The following is a 21,685-nucleotide window of genomic DNA, read 5'->3' on the forward strand; positions in this document are numbered from 1 at the left end:
AAAGGCTTTCAAGCCAATTGAGAATTTCTCAAATGTAGCAGGAAATGCAATATCCATCCACTTCCCATGCAATAGGAGTATAAAAAGGACTGAAATACTGTACAGTAGAGATGGCAACATCCAAGAAATCTTAGAAGATACTTTCTACTTACAAGAACCTCTAGTACTGGAAAATTAAGTTAGATCAGCACTCTGGTTATTACCAAGACTACAGGAATACTCATGGAAATATGGCAAGCCACAAAAGAAGAATCAAGGTTCTAACCAACCATGCCAGCAAATCTGGAGAACAAGTGGCCAACCAATTGGAAGAGGTTAATGTACATTCCAATACCACAAAAAGAAGACTTAAAAGAGTGTGCAAACTATCGTACAATATCCTTAATTTCACATGCTAGTAAAATAATGTTTAGGATCATCCACTGCAGATTAGAACCCTACCTGGAACAAAGATGCCAGATGTTCAAGGGGGCTTTAGCAAAGGCCAAGGAACGTGAGATACAATTGCTGATGCATGCTGGATAATTGAAAAAGCCAAAAAAATACCCAAAATAAGTTACTATGTACTTCATTGATTATAGAAAGGCCTTTGATTGTGTTGATCACATCAAGTTGTGGAATATGTTCAGAAAAATGGGAATCCCAGAACATCTCAATGTCCTCATGAGAAACCTATATACAGGTCAGGAAGCCACAGTATGGATAGAACATAGTGAAACAGACTGACTCTAGCTTTGCAAAGAAGTGTGACCAGGCTGAATATTCTCCCCTTATTTATTCAACCTACAGTATATACTGAATATATATTAAGGGAAGCTGACCTCGAAGATGATAAGCAAGGTTTTAAAACTGGAGGAAGAGATATTAAGAACCTACACTATGCTGATGACACTACCCTAATAGCTGAAAATGCAAAGGATCTACAAGCTCTAGTAATAAAAGTCAAGATACACAGTGAAAAAAAAGGGACTAAAATTAAATTTAAAGAAGACAAAACTAATGACAACAGGTACAAAAACAGGCTTAGAATTGACAATGAAGATAGCGAAGTGGTGGATTGCTTCTGCCTTTTAGGATCAACCATCAACAGTGAAGGAACAAGCATTCAAGAAATACACCACTGACTAGCATTTGGTAGAGCAGCCATGAAGGCCGTGGAAAAATTATTCAAATGCAGTGATGTGTCTATACCTACAAAGATCAGAATCATGCAAATGACACTCTATGGAAGTGAAAGTTTGACTTTGAATAAGCAGGACAGCAAGAGTATTGACGCTTTTGAACTTTGAAGAACTTTGAAGAAGACTTCTGACAATACCATGGACAGCCAATAAAACAAACAAACGGATCACTGAACAAATCAGCTCAGAATTCTCACCTGAGGCACATGACCAGGCTCAAATTATCCTACTTCAGAAACATTATGTGAAGACCAGGCTCTCTGGAGAAGGCTTTAATGCTGGGAAGGGTGGAATGAAAGAGAAGAAAATCAGCAGTAAGGTGAATGGATTTGATTACAGTAGTACAGTAGTAATGGGTACACCATTGGGAGACTAAAGGACCAGGAGGGCGACAGATCATCCTGGAGAACATGTATCTATGTGGTTGCTAAGAGTCAACACCAACTTGATGGCACACAATCAATCAATATTTTTTCTACACTGTTATTTTTATTATAATTATTTTATTGTAATTATACAATATTTTAACTTCTCACTAAACAAAATTTTGATATAAATAAGTGAGTTTGTAACTAAAATAAAAAGCTGAGAAAACTGAATAAACGTTTGATTCTGTGTTGCAAAAAACAGATTATGCTACATATTTTTGAAATTAAAGTATTCTGCAGATACCCAGCTAGGAAAAATAACTACATGTTTCATTTTATATTATATAACTCGTCTTAAACAAATCTTACTAAACAAACAGCCTAGTTTCTCTCTTATGCTAGTCCATCCACTACTGTAGTTTGATTTATGTTTCTTCAACTAAGACTGTGTAGAGTATGCACAGGAAAAAAAATATGATTTCACACATGTGGAATAAAACATATCTGGATAATCCAGTTGATTAAAGACAGAAAATAAAGTGGGCAATTTGTACCATGGAAGAAAACAGGTATTAGGACCCCCAAGATCTATGTTAAGACTAGTACTATAACATTACATATGGAAGCAAACTGCTTCTAAGAAAAGTACTGAAATGATCAACTTCCACAAAATACTGTGCTCTATAAAAATAATGAAAATGAAAATGGAAGAATTCTGAAAGAACCTCTCAAAACTGAACAGTCAACAAAATGGCCAATCACACTTACTTAGAATCTCCAGGGTGAAAAATATTGATTGAACAAACAGTGAGAGTGACAACTTCCCCCATTTCAGCCTTAGAGACACCATATGATGGGGTGCTGTGCAAAAGATGCTGGAGAGGGATCCTAATTCAGATTCAGCAAGAATATTTTTACACTCTGCACACTTAAGACAGTAACTATGTAGACAGCTCTCACTACCCAGATGATCACTAAATGTGGTCACTAAATGAGGATTACCTTATTTAATTAACACTATTATTGTATCAGTGACTTCAGTAGTAACCCACTGACTCTTCTAAATTGTACATAGCTTATACTGATGCTGCCATTGAGCTCAATCTTAGTACATGCAATGTAGTATCGCTCTTAAATTCCTCAATTTCATCCACCACATCCCCAACCTGATGGCACATTTTAGATCTCATATTTTCCACAATGTCCTGGATATCTTGCATAAAAGCTTGATAGAAGTCAGAAGAAATTTGTTTAAAATCCTGGTGAAAGTCAGAAAGAATCTGTTTGAAATCCTCCATGTCTCAAACTGTAGATTATGGTGCCCCCTAGGAGCTTAACCAGTGAAAGTCAAAGATATGGAAGCTTTCCAAAATGCATTTACATAAAGTGAGATAGCAGACAGTTCTCAAGGGAAAGTGAAAACAGAAAACTGAAGGTTCAAATCAACCAATTCAACGTGTAGGAAAATGCTAATATCTTCAAATTTAATACAAAAAATAGTAACAGGAAGACAATTGTTTACTCTCAATCTTTGGAATTTCCTTTGGAAGGAAAATGAAATCCAAAACTTGAAATAATTTTTTTTTTTAAAAAGTAATCCCAAAAATAACGTTAAGCACCAAGAGAACCAGCTTTTCCTCACTGTAGAAAGCCTCTCTTGGGGTACATATACTTAAAAAAACCTTTCCCAAGATTAGAATAGCATTTTTAGAGCTAGATTTAATATCCTTCCATCAGCATTCCTGCAAAGCAGGTATAATAAAATCCCCTTAGCAGAGAGAATTTGTACATGTGGCAAGTAAGGAGGATGAAAACATCTCTCATGTTTTATTACGCTGCAAATATTACAGGGATATCAGATCAATATACATTCACCCCCTAATAGAAAGATTTCCAGGGAGACCAGACAGTTTTTACGAGAACCATCTTCTTCAGGACTCAAAACCAGCCATCCCACTTGCAGTAGCTAAATTCTGTGCTGCCGCAATGATAATAAGGCAAAACTGGTTAAAGAAGTAGGGATTTTTGCTTCTTTTCTATTTTTATCAATATTTTGTTATGTTTTAATAAATTTTTGAGGATATATTTTACAATATAGTATTACAATATAGTATTAATATATTGGATCTACTAATGTTTAGGTAAATAAATATGTAATTATTGTAATAGGGATCTATAGATTATAATTGTTTTAATTTACAGTTGTCTATATATAATTGTACTCATTTGACATTTCAATTTTATTTGCTATTTTTATTGATTTTACGTTGCTGGTCATTGACTGAATAAACATTATTACTTACTTAAATACACACACACACAAATTGGTGATTTAGAAATCTTAGTGTCCCTTTAAGGCTACATTGTGGCTTGGAAAGTGATGAAGCCCCCGCCTCCCAGCTGGCTCTTACCAGTCAAACATGAATGCTGTTTGCGATCTTCTGGCTGACCACAGCTGTCTGGAGGACAGATGGGATGATTCCAGGTATTCTCCTTGATCCAGAGAACATTTCTGGGCTTCAGGAAAACCTGCCTGAGCCCGAAAAAAGTTACCATGTTGTCAGCTCCTCCCACTGAACCAGCGGGTACAGCCATTCAGTCTGCCATTCCCACCAGAAGCCTCAGCCATTTCCCCATTTTTAATAACTGGTGGATGAACATAAGAAGAGCCTCGCCAGCCTATTTAACCCAATACTGTATTCCTACTATAATTGACCCAAATTCTATGGGAAGTTCACAAGCAAAAAAGGAACATCTCAAAACTATTTGGCTTTTCCAACATGGAATTATGTTCTATTGATCTTTTCACTGAATTATACAGACAGAGCAATCCTGTTCCTGATCAATTATGCCATCAATTATGCTCCAAGACTTTCCACTTCACACTTGCTTCTACAAAACAGGAAGCCATTTTAAAACCAAACACCCAGTTTAAAGCAATCCACTGAAGTTACATAAATTCCCTTTTTACCCTAAAAAGAAAAAGGTAAAGACTCCCTTGAGTCTGATTCCTGATAAGCATGTGAAAATAGCCATATAATTACTTTGGCAGTAATATGGAAGTGGTTTGCCATTGTCTTCTGCTATTCTTTTTTTTTTCTTTTTACCAATCCTATAGTCCTTGGCTTTCTTAATGGTTACCCATCCAAGTACTAACCGGGTATGAGCTTGTTTGGCTTTAGTGAGGACTGGCCAAAGTCACTCTAATTAAGTTAGTAACACCCAAGGCTGACCACCTCAAAACACATTTTAACTCAAGATTGTTTCTAAAGAAGATAAAAATTACTGGCCCTGACTTCATTGTTCATCTCACTTTGATAACCTATCTATTTATTTCTATTGCTTTATGTCCTTTAATTAGCTGAGATCCATAAAAGGCTCTCCTATCACCACTTCTACATTCACTATGGTGACTCTGATATAGAACTGTTTTTTTTTTAAAAAAAGGCTTTGTGAAAATCCAACACAACAAGAACACCAAGAGGTTTCTCCCCTCCCAGAGTTCTGGGAGACAAGGGAATAGCCATCTTGCTCAAACCACAGTTGGTGCCTTTAAGGACACTGTGTTCACATACTTCCTTTTCTAAACATTTTCAGAAATTGCTTGTTAACTGCTTTTTAGCTACTAGGAACCTTTGGACTGACAAGTTTGAAAACACAGGATGACTTTCCTTCAGTCCTTTACAAGAAGTTTTAAATGCAAGTTTAAGGACTTCAATTAAAAAAAAAAACAGCAAAAGAGTGATTAGAACTTTGATTTTGGAAAGTTACAAATGGACCAAGGGTCCAGATGGACTTGAAATAAGATTTTGGAATTAATTATAAGAATCCTTCACATGGGAAAATGCTTTTGTTTTGAATTCTTTAAAAATAAGTGATAGGATGAGACTTTGAAAGTTGGACACTAGAGGGAACCAAAAGGAACTAAAGATTACAATTAAAGGAGAAGAACACTTAAATTTGATTTACTAATACAGAATAAAACACATTATTTTAACAGTGGACATATTGACGGATATTTTTCAACAATGAACCCAGAAGTTAATTGTAAGAGTATCTGCCTCTATAGACAGACTGTGTTTAAAAAAAGGTTATAGAAGAAGAACAAGTTCTACCTGAGATTGAGACTGATCTGAAAGTGGATTTAAAAATGACACCAATCGAAGCGAATATTTGTAGCTCAGGGTTGGACTGTGGAGTCCTTGGTGCTCTCTGAGCCTTGTTGTTTTCTTGCACTGAAGATGTTGCCTAGTCTGGCAATGAAACATCTGCAAGAAAACAACAAGGCTCAGAGAGCACCAAGGACTCCACAGTTAAAAATGACAGGCTACAAAAATGATATGGAAAAAAAGTGCTATACTGGACATACAAAAGAAACCAGCTTATGTCTTAATAATTAAAAGGGATATACAACAAACCTGGAGTGACCTGGATAATTTTCCTATATTGGATTTACAAAAGAGACCTGTTCAAGCTTTGAAGAATTTTGTGAGAAGGGACAAAGAAAAAAAGAAAAGAAAACTAGTTGTAGGACATTATTTGAAGGGACTAAAGATCAAGATTGTTAAAAGTAAAAGGAATGAATATAAAATTGGTTTATTTGATCAAGGTTAAAATAGATATGTTGTTATCTCTGGTAACCCTTAATGGACTTTTGCTGATCAGGACTGAAATGACAAGGCTTTAAGGCTTTGTTTATAGATAAGAGATGGGATATGGGAAGAAGAGATCATTTGTTGTATTTTAAGAGGTGGTAAATTACTAAAATTGTTTATACTTGTGATGAAGGGGGAAGTCATTTCTTTATATATTTTTCTTTTTCTTTACTATATTATTTTTTTTCTTTTCTATTTTTCTTTCTAATTTTTTTCTTTTCTGCACCTTCTATTTTTTATTTTTATTATTTCCTTTTATTTTGTATTAGTTTTTATCTTTTTAATTGTAATTTTCAACAAAATTACTATTAAAAAAAAGTTGCTACTGAAATTGGAAGATGTGATTTTCAGGTGATTTATGATTTTTCCTTTTTACAATATTTAATATATTCCCCTATACTTTAATGTATATTACAGAATTCCCATCTTCTATTTTGAAAATAGAAAAACAGAAATAGAGATACCAATATCATGATATCCTTATATAAATCAATGGTGCAATCACATCTTGAATAGTGTGTGCAATTCTGGTCACTGCACCTCAAAAAGGATATACTGGAGCTAGAGAAAGTTCAGAGGAGGGCAACTAAGATGATCAAGGGGCTGGAGTAGCTTCCCTATTAGGAAAGGTTAAGACATTTGGGGCTTTTTAGTCTAAAAAGGAGGCAATGAGAGGGGACATGACTGAGGTTTACAAAATTATGCATGGTGTGAGTAAGTGGACATGGACAAGCTATTTTTCCCTTCCCAAAATACTAGAACCAGAGGTCACCCAATAAAATTAAATCTTGGATGAATCAGGACAAAAGGAAATACGTTTTTACACAACGTGTAATTCTACTTTGTAATTTGCTATTATGAAATGCAGTACTGGCTACTAGCTTGGCTGGCTTCAGAAAATGGGCTGGAACAATTCATGGAAGTCATGAGGATCCATGGGGCCCCTTAATCAGTTATAAAACTCTACCCCATGCCAGGCAGATAATGCTATTCAGGTGCTTACCCAATACCTGGAGGCTGTGAGAGCCTGGAGTGGGAGGGACAGGCTTAGACTCAACCCTGGCAAGACAGAGTGGCTTTAGGTTTTTGCCCCCGGGGTCAAGTGAGTTGTCATCCTTGACTTGTGACAAGGTAGCACTCCCCCAGAGTTGGTGTGCAATTTGAGGATCTCCTAGACTTGTGGCTCCTGCTCAAGGAGCAGGTAGCAGCTGCGATTAGGGTGGCCTTTGCTCAGGTTCGGCTTATGTGCCAATTGCGCCCTTTCCTGGACTGGGAGGCCTTGTTCATCTTCACTTACACTTTAGTCACCTCTAAGCTGGATTACTGTAATGTGGTTTAAATGGGGCTGCTACTGAAGAGCACCCTGTAGTTACAAGTGGTCCAGTATGCAGCAGCACACATAGTTCTGGGCACTTCACATTTTGCTCATGTTACACTGCCACTGCATGAACTGCACTGACTTCCAGTTGCTTTCCAGATGCACTTCAAGGTGCTGGTTATCACTTTAAAGCCCAAATGGCAAGAGGCCAGGTTATCTGTGGGACTGCCTCTCCCTGAGGGCATCTGCCCATCATACTTGGTTAGATAGGGTGGGTTCCTATCTAACACTCCAGGTTCCTTCCCTTAAATGTTGCCATCTGGTGGAATCTCAAGAGTTGTACTTTTTCTGTGGCTCCCTGATCGTTTCAAACAATCTTCCCCTGAGATTTGCAGGGCCCCCACCCTATCAGCCTTCCAGAGGCTGTGAAGACCTGGCTTTTTACCCAAGCATTGTGCTAGGGTAGAAGCGAGCTGAGCATATGTAAATGTAGAGTCAGCAGGATGCTGTGGCACTGCGGTTCAGATATATGATCTTGTGTTATGTTGGTGACATTTATTTTATTTTTATTTCATGCCATTGTGAGCTGCCTAGGATTATTACATATTAATACAGATGGCAATATAAGTCTAATAAACAAACAGCTATTATCTTTGATGGCAGTGTGATAGCCTCTGAAGGAGAGACTAGTGGACTTCCTTGTGCAGCTGGCTGGCCACTGCAAGAACAGACTGCTGGTCTAGATAGGCCAGGGGTCTAATCCAGTAGGGCACTGTTTATGTTCTTATGAAAAATAATTACTCTTCTCCCACCTACTATTTTGAGTGTGGCATGAGAACATCATTGTCAATATACCCCTTGTTTGAAAAAATGTTACCTAATAGTCAAATATTTGTTGGCACTTCTAAAAAAAATTCTAGAATTAACAAACACTGGACATTTTTCAGAAGCCATGCTACCTCTTTTTCAGCAAGATTTGTCATTCAGTATCACATACTGTACAGATAACATTCCCATGCAGTCTGTTATGAGTGTTCATATTTCATCCCCCCTCTGCAATTTTGACTAAGGTTGCTATTCCACAATTTCAGCAATCTTTTCTTCTATCTTTAGCGTTACTGTTTCCTACTGCTTCAGCATTACTGATGATATTTCATTCCCAGGGACCCCCAACGTGATACTAGTATATCCACATCCACTCTTCTTAGCACTCCCTAGATTCCTTACTATTATGGGCTGTTTGAGATTTTTTTTTAGAATTAAGGTGGCTTTTTGTAAAAACTAGAGCTTGGAATACTGCAAAATGAAACATTGCCTTTATTCCCAATAATAGTTATGACATCACAGACATACAATAAAAACATCAGGTGGCTCAGCCTAATACTTTGTCTTGCAATATCTAGAAAACAATAACTGGAGAACATTGTGGAAGGCTGAAATAGTAGCAGAGAATGGCAGAAGAGAAGATAAAGTTTTATGTGAGTTTTGCCTTTCTTTTAAATGATGTGCTTCTTAATTTATTAGCTTTATGTGTTTATTTTAAGGTAGCAAGAATTTTACACTGAGTCTTTCCTGTTTTAGCTGTCTTTTCAGGTAGGTAGATCTTGCAGGCAGACTTACATCCATGAGCACCACCAATTTAATTTGTCTTTTTTGAAACTAGTTCTCTTGTGCTTTGTGGAAATATATGATTTGCCGTTTGAGCACTAAATCCTGACTTCCGGTGGGGACATGGTGGATTGAACAGCTGTGCTTGCAGGCTCTGACAATGCAGGTTTTTTTTGGGGGGGGGCTCAGGAAGGTTTTTCCTGAAGCCCAAGAGCATTTTACCAGGAAAGGAAAATGCTCGGAATTACCCCATTTGCCCTCCAGGACAGCAGCTTGCAGCCAGGAGATTGTAAACAGCGTTCGCACTTGACTTGTAAGTGCTGCTGGGAGGCTAGGGTATCACCATTTCCAAGCTGCACTCTAGCCTTAAAGGGACATTAAGACCAGCCATCCCATTTCTAAATTACCCAATTTATTTTTCTTTTAAGGATGTGTACCCTAAGAGATGCCTTTTACAGCAAGGAGAAATGGCTCTCTTGGTGCTTATTGTTATTTTTGTGATTCTTTTTTAAAAGAAGCTTTTTAAGCTTTGGATTTTGCTTTCCATCCAAATATTAAGGAGGGTTGAGACTATGTAATCGTCTCCCTGTTATTATTTTTGTACTAAATTTGAAGATTTTAGCATTTTCCTACATGTTGAATCGGCTGTTTTGAACTTTCAGCTTTCTGTTGCTACTTTCCCTGGGGAACTGCCTGTTATCATACTTTCACTTCTGTAAACACGTTTTGGAATCTTTCTATTATCTCCCACTTTCACTGTTTAAGTACCTATGGGGCGCCATAATCTACTGCATGAAACATGGAGGATTTCAAGCAGACTGTTTCTGACTTTCACCAGGACTTTAAACGGATGCTTTCTGAGTCCCGCCAAGCTTTTATGCAAGGCACTCAGGACATTGTGGAAAACATGAGATTTAAAATGTGCCATCTGGTTGGGGATGTCATGGAAGAAACTGAAGAGTTTAACAACAATAGAAATGTTTCTTCTAATAGCGAGCTCAGGGCTTTTGTCAAAATGCTGGATGAAGATCAGATAGTTGAGTTGAAGAACTTAAAGGGAGAGATCGAATTGCAAGCCATAACTGGAACTGAATTGCTCTTGGAATGTTATGGAAAAGAAGGGGTTATTGTGTACGGGAGGTTTTTTGTTGAGAAGTCGGAGTTCTTAAGGGGGCAGTTGGGCTGCCTGATTTCTTTATGAAAAATGCTCTGCGTGCATTGTGGGAATATGTAAATGCTCTGGTTTGACTTCATTCATCTTTAACAATTTGGATTAAGATTAACAAGGTATAATAATAAATATTTGGTTTTAGGCTTATTATTATTATTATAATTGTTGTATTACTAATTATAATGGCAGGCAATTTATATGCTTTTTGGTTTGATCTTTATTATAGGAGACAGCAAGGTATAGAATAATAATAGGAAGGAAATAATTAAATATATTACCTTTGGGGGAGAAGTTGATTAGGAGGTTTATATATATATGTACTTCTTCTTTTTCTTTTATTACAAGGGGATGGAGCAACTGTATTTAGTGATTTTTATAATGTGCCAATGGAATGATTTATAGAAATAATGTGATTTTGGTTTAATATAGAGTAAGGGATTGATTATAAAAAAATTGTTGTATATCCTTGCTGTTAGAAGTCAGAAGTCCCCTCTTCTTGTAATTAAAAAAAAAAATTCTCTTCTGTTTTCACTCTTTTTTGGGTTTTTTCTTTTTGTAGTTTTTTTCTTTTTTGTAGTTTTTATCTTTGTCTTAAATCTAATAAAATTCTTATATAAAAAAAGAGAACCAGATTCTACCTTTGTGTTTTAACCAAGCTAAGAAATTGAACACTTGTCACTGAACTTTATTACACTTTTTGTGAAGCAGTATCTTTGCCTTCCACTATATATGCATCACATTAAACTACCTTTATTTTAAGCTTACACACTGGACTTTTTTTTAACTACCCATGTTTAACACGAATGCATTTAATATATGAAATAAAATATATTTCGTTGAGAGATCCACAACATACTTTCAAAATCTCAAGTTCTCCCCACCTCCAAAATTGGGTAATATATTTTTATTCTCCTTCCCCTACCCATAGAATCTTGCTTGCATTCGAATTGCAAGACAGGATGAGGTTAAAACATCCTATTCCATAGCAAACATAGGTATGTTTTTGTGATAACTGGTATGTTTCATGAGCCTTTCCACTTTGCCCACTTTGTCCAGCTTTCCTCAGAACCAAAATGCACACCCCAAACCAAGACAAATGCCCACTTCTGTTCTAAATGTTTAGCAGTTTTATATTTGTTTTTTCCATCAAGTTATACAGCACAGATGTTAGACTAAATAGCCTAAATTTCCTGGATCCCTTTGCTATCTCTTTTAAAGAATTATAACGTATTGCCCTTTTTCCAATCTTCTAATATGAAAATAAAAATATGCAAATGTGTCTAAGATTTATTACAAAATTAGAAATTTCATATTTGAGATCTTTAGGGACTCACAGATGGATACAATGGATATAATAATTTTGTTTTTAATCGGTTAATAACACCCAGCATTTCATTCCATTGCCTCAGGCTCTCTTCCTAAAAATGTCCATTCAAGCACACATATGTACCCTACATCTCCTGCAGCTGAAACATCCACAAAGTATTTTAGCTCTTGTGCCAATTCTCTTGTCATCCAACACATCAACCATCTCCCTAGCTGGTTCCTAATGTTTTAACAGTATGTTTACTTCTTCAAAATCATTGCACTGTTTGAATATAATCTTATATTCCTAGTTTGCTCTCCACATTAACAACATTTCATTTCTCATACAAAGTCTTTTTCTCTATTTAGCTTCCTGAACATTTTGTGAATACTTGGGCTTGATGGAATCTTTCAGACTTATACAAAATGTAAGTACTGTTGTTGTAGATCTGAACAAGCCCAAGCATTCTTAAAGAATCTTTGCATCTCCATTTTCTCTTTCACTTTGGATTTCATAAATTTTCTTCTCTTCAAGCTATTTCCTCTGTTACTTTAAAATGTGACAACACTGTAGCATTCTGGCAATTTTCTACCAACATATTCCAGTCAGTTCAACACTTACGTCTTGTATTAGATATTAGTCACATTAATTAAGGGTCACCTTCCTTGTGATTTGTTCAATGACCAACTGTTCTAGGATACCTTCATTTATAAAATACTGAAATGTCATCTTTGTAGTGACCAGAAAATATAACTTAAGTCAAATGTTATTAAACTTCTTTCACATTTATATACCTGAAAAGAATCCTTGATTTTTATTCTCCAACTCAGATTAACCTAAAATAAAGCACTTGTAACAACACTGCATGCAGTCCTGTAATTTATGATTAATGTACGAAGACCCAAAAAGAGAAAAATCAAAGACCTCAAGAGAGAAAAGTACACAACAGAAACAAACAAAGGGTGATTGGTGATGTTAAATCTGAAAATAATGAAAGTAACTAAACATCCCCCACAAATGTAAGGATTAAAACAAGAACATCCTAACTGCATGGCAATCGAGCAGAATTTTGTTACATTCCTGGAGATCCTCAACTGAGAACTCAAAGAACATGAAATTGACAACTTCCATTTCTGACCAATACTTATACAGTGAGCACAGACTGAAGCTCACTACTTTATTTATCACACTGAGTACCAAGTTGCCCTGTAAGTGGCCTTGTGATTCAGAAATGACTGCTTTAAATAAAGTTTCCTGCTCCTAAATCTTGACTTAGTTTGTCTGAATATTGCAGAAGAATGAACCAGTAAAATCATAAAACAAGGTGGAGATCAGATCACTCTTTGATTATAGAGAAAACAGATATTCAAACACCTCTGCTTCCCCAAAATCCATTAAACAAAACTGTAAGGAGATTGTGCAATTATTATCACTGTTGTTATATAATTTGAGGTTATCTGGTACTCCTATTCTTTAAGCTACATAGACCAACCTGGTCAGTACTAAAACTCAAATTATCTCAGTTGGTTTTCACCAGACAGGACTGGCATGAATCCGATACACAAATGGCCACCTGCATAGTCTCAAGTACATGCCATGCTGGAGTGCGTTACACAGGCTGAAAACTGTAAACAAAAGTTCCTGTTTGAGAACAATATCACCAGTTGGGTCTATACATGTTGATCCATATTTGGAAGAAACACAAAAGAGACCAGATTCACTTCACTGTTTTCCCACAATAGCTCTGCTATCAATACTATACTGCTATCAAGGTTGCTTCTTGTCATTTTCATAGTGAAGTAAAGTATGTTGCTTTTGACTTAAGAGAAAACAATTGAACACTAAGAACACAAGTCTTGTTGAAAAGAAATCAACATACCATCTGCAAAGGTATGTGTTGCCTCACTGACCTCTAGCATGTTAGCAAGCATGTAGATAATGGCGAACCAACAGAAATTGAATACATCAACTTTCAAAAAGGTTTTGACAAATTCTCTTACCAGAGTTTCCTGGGCAAGCTCAGTAGCAGCATTTATAGATACAAAATTGTTCAGGGTAAAAATCAACATTTGATGCACACTGGAACAAGAAGAATCTGAAGATTAATAGCTGGCACAGATTAATCAGGAAAGGGATGTTGAAGCAGGGTAGATAGCTCAATAAAAGTATCAAAACTCGATGCATTTTTTAAAAATGGTAATTTCCAAAGTAATGGAAAGATAAAGTTTGGAATCATTATGAAGGGAACCAAAAATAAAACTGCCAACAGAGTGATCCCCATATATAAATCTATCCCATTTGAAATATAATAATTGGCTATACTTCAAAGAATATATATTGTAGGTCTGAAACATTCTTCAAAAATAAATACAGGAAGGTTTGGGATTGGTATTTGTTTACACACAGTTAAACTAGAATTTGCCATTTTCAGATGTGATGAGGGCCACTAATGTAGATCGTTTTAAAAGGGAACAGGAAGAATTGGTTATCAAAGGTTACTAGTCTCAGTGACAGGTTACTACCTTCTGAATAACAGACCACATACCTTAAATTCTAACTGCTATTAAGGCAAAATTGAATAACTTAATACCTGCTGCTATTAAGGCAAAATGGAAAAGGATTATTTGTCCCTGTGTACATGCTTCTAACATTCTTAATGCACCTAGTTGGCTAACTCTGTGACACAGAATACTGGAATAGATAAGCCTTGATCTAGCAGGGCTCTTCTTACGTACTTAGGTTAACATCTGTTTCAGACATAAGTCACAATTATTTCTGACAAGAAAAATCATCCATGCACACTGATGAGTCATTTATAACTAACTGAAGCTACAATATCAACAGCTATGATCAAATGGTATTCTAAAACCCATCTAAAATTGCTGAAAACTCTACATGTTATAAATGTCCTCCCAATAACATATTTTTCTTCAGCAGACATGCAATAAAGACCCACCCAATACGTGGTACTAAAAAAATTAAATTACGTTTCAGTATTTCTTCCTATTATCAACAGCCCAACATGTATTTTGAAAGAAAACAATTGCTTAGTGCACTTTACCAAATAATGCTGGTTACATTGTTTAACATTCTCCCCTATCTAACTGACTGATCTGCATGTCTACACAGACATGACATTTTAGCATATGCTGAAGACAGGGTTTTACATTGTAGCATATGCTTAAGACAAGCAACTTTCTCTAGCACAGTTCTAGTATGGAACCTGATCCCTCTTTTCAGATAAGTTAGGAGGCCTAACTGCTCTTATTGTCCCCAATCCTACAGTTACAACCTCACTTTTTTTTTCTCTCTCCCACCTGAAATTCTGTGCAAAGATCACATTTATTCTTTCTCCTTTTTACATACTTGCCCTTTCATTCAGAAAATCTCCTGCAAGCAGCTTATGATAAACTTATAAATTTGCAAGATTTGTCTGATAAGGTATTTATGGAAGCATTTATAAACCATATTACCTTATTTTAAACTACCAAAGTATATGAGCATTGTCCACTGAACTATTAAGTAGCGTTATAAGCACACATTAGTAGGGTATTTCGATGATAAATATAAGTCCTAAAATGGGTGTACAGCGTTTTTCAGGCTGTAAGGCTTTTAAAAAGGTGAGCTGTACTGAATCCACTGTTTCATCCTTTGAGAATTCTGAACACACCCCAAATTTGGGTCTTGCTCCTGCCTACTTTTAAGCTTAGACCTCAATATGCTACACAAAATTCTGCCCTCAGACCAAGAGAAGTTGTGCACCTCTGCTAACACACATAACCTGTGAGCAACTCCACAGTAAATATGCACATACTAAAGCTTTTCGCACACACACACACAAAATTCCTAAAAAGGATTCATATGAGCCCAGTTTGCACAAGTTGTAATGTGATGAAAAACAAGAAAAAACTGGAAACACAGTAACTTTTATTCAAATTATACAAAATTAAAATTATATAGCTTCACAATAACTCAGCTCTCCTAAGACATTCTGCGTATTTTTTATGGGTTCTTCCCATAATGAAAGGTTCTGAATGGTTATAGACAAATAACAGATTTATCTGTGGTGTGTGTATATTTTAAATAAACTTCCATATAGCAATGCTGGTTATCTAACAGATGTTAACTTTACACTGGTAATTAAAGCAAAAGTTAGAAATTAAGCATGCTGTTTCATCATTTCTATTATTTCTACGTATTTAAAGCAGGAGCTTTATTCATATTGAGTAAAAACAATGGAAGTATCATCTTAAAACATCTAGTTCCACACATATTCTTGCTATTATTTATAAACTGCTTATCACTGAAGAAAGCAAACATGTATTGACATCTTTGCTTAGATTTGGATGGGTACGATTTTTCATATTCCTATTAAGACTGCCCATGGATAGGTGCTTTAAAATGCTGTTTTATTTTCAAGGCAGTGTAATTTCCTTGTAGTGTTTGAATTCAAATCATAGTTCCTCAAGGGAGATAAACTTTTAGATAACCAATATACCTTGAGGCTGTGCTCTAACATTTGTAGAGAGTCACTAAATCTGGATTCACAGTAGACATTCATAAGACTGTCAAATAATCAATTATTAGCTATATATACTCTGTGTGTGTGTGTGTATATATATAAATATAAAGATCACAAACACATGTACATATATTATATGGTCAATTGATCTGATACTGAGTTGGTATTTTCTTAATACATCAGTAAAATATATCTCAGACAGAAGTTTGACAATAATACAGTTAGACATAACCATGCAGCTACCATACTAAGCACATTCAGTCACAAATAAGTTTAATCTTAAATCTTACGCACATCAGTGAGTTAAAATCAAGTGATATTACTTTTCAAGTAAATAGATGTGAGCACTTTGTTCAGTTTTGAAAAAAATGGATGCTTAAAATAAATATGCTCTCTATGTGTGTTAACTTGAGAAAGCCATAAAAAACTTCAGTTTCACAATGGAGGAAGGGGGAAGCTACGCTGGTCCAGCTTCCGCTAACTCCAGCTATAGTTGTGTAATGGGTGAAAGCCTCTGTGGCAAGGATTGACTTCTGTGCATGCCATAGTGGTTAAGGTGCTGGACTAGAAACCAGGCAACTGTTGAGTTCTAGTCCCGCCTTAGGCATGAAAGCCGGCTGGGTGACCTTGGGCCAGTCTCTCTCTCTCAGTGCAAGAGCCAATCAGGCGTGGTAGGAGAGTTCTAGTCCCGCCTCAGGCCTGAGAGCCGGCTGGGTGACTTTGGGCCAGTCTCTCTCTCTCAGCCCAACTCACCTCACAGGGTTGCTGTTGTGGGCAAAATAGGAGGAGGAAGGAATATTAGGTATGTTCGCTGCCTTGAGGTATTTATAAAAATAATAAAGGCAGGATAAAAAATAAACAAATAAATAAATAAATGGGTCGACTTCTTCTCCAAATGTCCAACAAATCTTAAGTCACTGAAGTATAGCAGAAAGGAGATGGAACTATTTACATCCACAAGGAGTTCCTCTGGCAGAAGAAACTGAAAACCAACTATACATTCAATCCACTATCTTCACTAGTTCTGACCAAAAAGATATTTCCTAACTGTGAAATTTGGAATTTTTAACAATAGTTTCAATTATTGGTTTCTTCATATTGTCTGAAATTTTGCAAAAATGGTTTTGCATTAATGAAACTGTTACCTAAAGCTGATACTAATCAGAAAAGTTGGCAAAAATATGATTTGTGATTAACAACAGAAAAATGCCAACTAAGGATCAACTTGATCCTGAAACCCTTTTGCTAGATTCTTTTATAGTACATTTACTGGAAAAATAAATATTAGAGATATTTAAAAAGAGATAGTACTGAACTAGTACTTAGACACAGCTTATATCTGTTTACATGTATAAACTATAAATTCTGAATCAACTGAATTGTTTTAGTTCTGTTTCCTATAAAACAAATGTAGGTACAGATTGTTTTATATGGTTAGCAATGCTTTGGATTCAATCCCCCAAAGATACTTCAAGACATGCAGTATGGTACAATGGTTACAGTGCTGGACTAAGACCAGGAAGACCCAGCTTCAAGCGCACCTCAGCCAAAGAATCTCATTGGATTACTTTGGGCCAATCACTTTGGGCCAACCTACCTCGCAGGGTTATTTTTATGGGGAAAGGGGAATGCACACCACCTTGAGCTTCTGGAGCTTAGGAGCATATTTAAAAACTAAAATATGTTTTGTTTTTATAAAATATAAAGTAGGTTTTAAAAAATTCTCTTCAACAGATTATTCAGACAAAATTGGTTTGTACACTACTAACTTTTCTAGGTTATATGAGAACAGAATTAACAATTGTACAAGACTAAAAATGGTTTCTGCATATTTTCTCAAATATTATCTTCTTTAATGCAAACTCCTTTGAAAATATGAAAAAAATTATTCTAACTTCTTATAAATTTAATTTTGATTAACTTTAGTACATACATATAATCATTTAAACGGAATATTTAAATTGGGGATAAATTACTTCTTTCAATCTAGTTATATCTTCTGCTTTTGCATATTTTCCACCATTTTTTTTGCCAAAATGAATTTTAGATCAAATATATAATTAACATTTCTTAGTAATATATCAAGCCAAAGTGCACCAGCAATTATTTGTATGTTAGAAACTACTATAAAAGATGGAAGGCCTCTCGGTTTCTATGGTATACACCTATACTCAATTAGGAACGTAGTAAAATTCCTACAAATCTATTCTGAGTCCTAGCCTGAAATTCCATTTCTGAATTAGTTTAATGAGATATAACAAATTCATCGCTCTCCATTTCCAATCACTTAAGGGTCTAATTACCTTGAGCTAAGACCTAAAAATCAAAGGAAGAGGAGCTGTGACATGGAATAGTTGTGGCATCTTCAACTGAAACACTCCACATAGCAATATAGGGTAATCTGGTTATTAGAATTATTAAAATATCAAGTATTAGTTATGACATTTTCTATATTTACTACTACTTCGAACTAGAATATCTACTGCAAATATGCATTTTGATGCTTACTTTTACAAAAATTATAAATAACGCAAAGATTACAGTAACCAGTATTCACATACTGTAGCCAACTGAGGCTCCAGATTAACCAAGATCTAAATACTGCTTTATATAATCTTAAAACTGAAAACTTTATATTAAAAGGGTACCATGTTCACTGGTTTCTTTTAAACATACAATTTCCTAGTAAAATTTATTTTATTTATTTATTAAACAAATTTATAATATTCTCATCTCATGCTGGTCTACAACCGCAATTTTAAAAATTCATGTTTTTTGTATCTGACTCAAAATAAAATTCTAGAGTAAGCAATATGTTCTGCCACTATCAGAACTGTCCCTTTTGTGATCAAACATTTTACACATCCTACAGTGTTCACACTTTGCCAATGATATTGCCTCAGCTTTATCCATCCTCCTGTTTCAAGCTCAAGAAGTAACATTTTAACTCTGATTTACCAGAATTAATTGTTGAGAAGTTTACTTGCAAGGCTTCCAATACACTTGATAAAAGAAGCAAACCAGCTGTTCGAATAAGTAAACACTGCCTTTAGGTAACTAAAATTAACCTGAGCAAGGAAAATATTGTCATCCAAAAATATAGACATGAACCCAATATACAGTACATCTGCACCATAGATTATCCAGAAGTAACTTCACTTAAATTAGTACTTTCACAGTGGAGCATCTCATATAATAGATATACTAAATGAACATTCTCTCTAAAAAAAGTAGCACAAGCAGTCCTCAGTTTAAAAATTTAATAAAAAAGGAAGATAGCTCTTGGAAGTGCTGGCTCAAGCATTATTTTGAAGTATTTTATACAGTTATAGGCTACAGCGTTGTACCTGTTTTCCCAGATGCCTTCCGAAGACACTGTGCTTTCTTTTGATATACACACCTACAAAAACACCTATATCTATATTAAAATTAATATTAGCATGCATCTTAAAAAACACTATTTGAATTTTTTTTAAAGACATATATTGTGCAGGGTGACTACATCCTTATTCACTTCTGCCAGATCTTACAATGTGTTTCAAAATTATAGTTTTTAGGCTATTAAGCTATTGCTTTGTCATAGTTCAGCTGCTGCCTGGGGATAGATTCCAAGCAGTGGCATCAAGGGAAAATCTCTTGAACCTCCTAATGCAGGAAGAGGTAACCTCCATATAATTGGGACAATTTAACCCTAACATTTCTTGTCACCACCATACTGACATTTAAATTCAAGAACATCAGATCACCTAGCACAGCTAGTTCCATGTTTTATCTACAAGATTTAATATCTACCCATTTAATCCACAAGACATTGTTGGAAAAGACAGCTTAGGAATCTTGGACTACCAATATGCCGATGACATCTCACTATCTCTCTAAACCTGAACAGAGAAAACAGTAGATTGATTGGTAGCAGCAAAAGATACCATTGGAAACAAAAGGCTACTGGACAATAGGAAAGTCACGACATCTTATGGGTTAAATCTCAACATCATTGTATTTCTCTAGAAAAATATATTTAGGATCTGAGAGTCCTTTGCTCCTGGATTCTGATGTAGCCACCAATGACTGGAATGCTTTTGTTCAGCTTAGCTTCCTTGAGAAAGTTGATCTGGTCACTATCACACATGAGTTAGTCACATTCAGGATGGATTACTACAATGTACCGAATGCAGAGCAGCCCTTGGAATATTCAGCTCCTGAATAACAGTAGTAAAATATAACCACAATTAGACCATGTAGCTCTACCGTTGCACCAAGTATTGCAAGTCCAACTTGAACTTCTGGTTAGTTTAACCTCAAAATGGCTAGAGGATCCACCTTCTCCAAAATGATCAGGCATCCCATTGCAGCATGAAGCATGACTGGGGGTGCCACAAAACATGACCCTTTCAAGTGTGGGGTCCAAATTCCAGTACTTCCTCCCTTGAGAAACTCATGCAAAAAATGCATAATAGGATGATTTTCAATAAATAAATAACCAGTCCACACTTCCTCCATCCATCAAATTGGGACACTTGGGAGCCAACAGCAGGAACTATTATTCTTCACGGAAGGAGAAGCAGGGCAGAACAGAGAAAGCCAGATACGACGCCCAACAGAAAACTGAACCAACGCAAGAGAAGCTTTCAAATTCAAGGAGGCAAAAAGGCACTCGCCTCTCGGGGCGCCTCAGAAGTGGGTCTGAGGCCACGGCCGTAGTCGGCGGCTCGGCAGGAGTTTCCCAACCCTCAACCGAACGAGTCCAACTTCGGACGCGGCACCCAGACCCAGCTCCCCGACAGACCGCGGCAAGCCTCGGCCGCTCAGCCCAGCGCCTCCTCTCCCAAACGGGGCCACCGCCACCCAGCCCTGCCATTGCCTCTGCCTGCACACGCCCCCCCTCCGCGCTAGCTAGCCCTCGGCCCCTCCTTCTCCCGGGCACCGCGGCCAGCCGGGCCCAGACAGGCAGCGGGGTCTCCGCTCCCTCCAGGCCGCCGCGCGGAGAGCCCGCCGGGGAAGCGGGCGCAAGCCCCACCAGGCCCGCCTCGCCGGAGTTCGCTCACCCTTCCTCCGCGCCGGCTCCTCCTCCGTGCCTTGCAGCAGCGGCAGCCGCCGCCGCCGCCTCCAGCCGGACAGGCGACCCCTCCGAGCCACTCCGGAGCCGCCGCCGCCACCGCCTCCCGCCGCCACCGGGGGAGGGAGGAAGGGGGGTCCGTGCTGGGGCTGCTGCTGTGGCGGGCAGCGCGGAAGGGGCGGCGGGGGAAGGCGGGATGGCTGGCGGGGGGAGTCTTCCAGGCGCCGCCGCCACCGCCACCGCCTCTCCCGACCTCGCTTGGAACCGCTCCGGCTTCCCAGTCGCTCCCGTCCCTCCTCCTCCTCTCCTCCTCTCCTCCTCCTCCTCCGCTCGCTGCGTGTCTCAGCCAGCCAAATCCAAATCAAAATAGTGTCACACAATATGGCGGCGCCTCCAGTTGGCAAGCATCGCGAGATCTCGCCCCGAGGGCTAACGGGAGAGCGGAGGAGGAGCTCCCCCGTTGCCTCGGCGACGGGAGGTGCCGCCGCTTTGCCCGGCGT

The 21,685-nt window shown here is 37.3% G+C and overlaps 1 protein-coding gene across 2 annotated transcripts in view; it reads right to left on the reverse strand.

Moving 5' to 3' along the window:
* TAB2 (TGF-beta activated kinase 1 (MAP3K7) binding protein 2) overlaps nt 1-21,480 on the reverse strand; it is a 58,568-nt gene extending 37,088 nt beyond the window's left edge. The window contains exon 1 of one of the 2 annotated variants that reach the window (XM_063308814.1): nt 21,175-21,474. The gene's annotated coding sequence lies outside the window, so the exon portion shown is untranslated. Of the gene's footprint in view, nt 1-21,174 lie in introns of both variants that reach the window. The other variant, XM_063308823.1, reaches the window with a different exon arrangement.
* Between the last annotated feature and the right edge of the window lie 205 nt (nt 21,481-21,685).

This window comes from Candoia aspera, chromosome 1 (genome assembly GCF_035149785.1).
Source record: "Candoia aspera isolate rCanAsp1 chromosome 1, rCanAsp1.hap2, whole genome shotgun sequence".
Lineage (NCBI taxonomy): Eukaryota > Metazoa > Chordata > Lepidosauria > Squamata > Boidae > Candoia > Candoia aspera.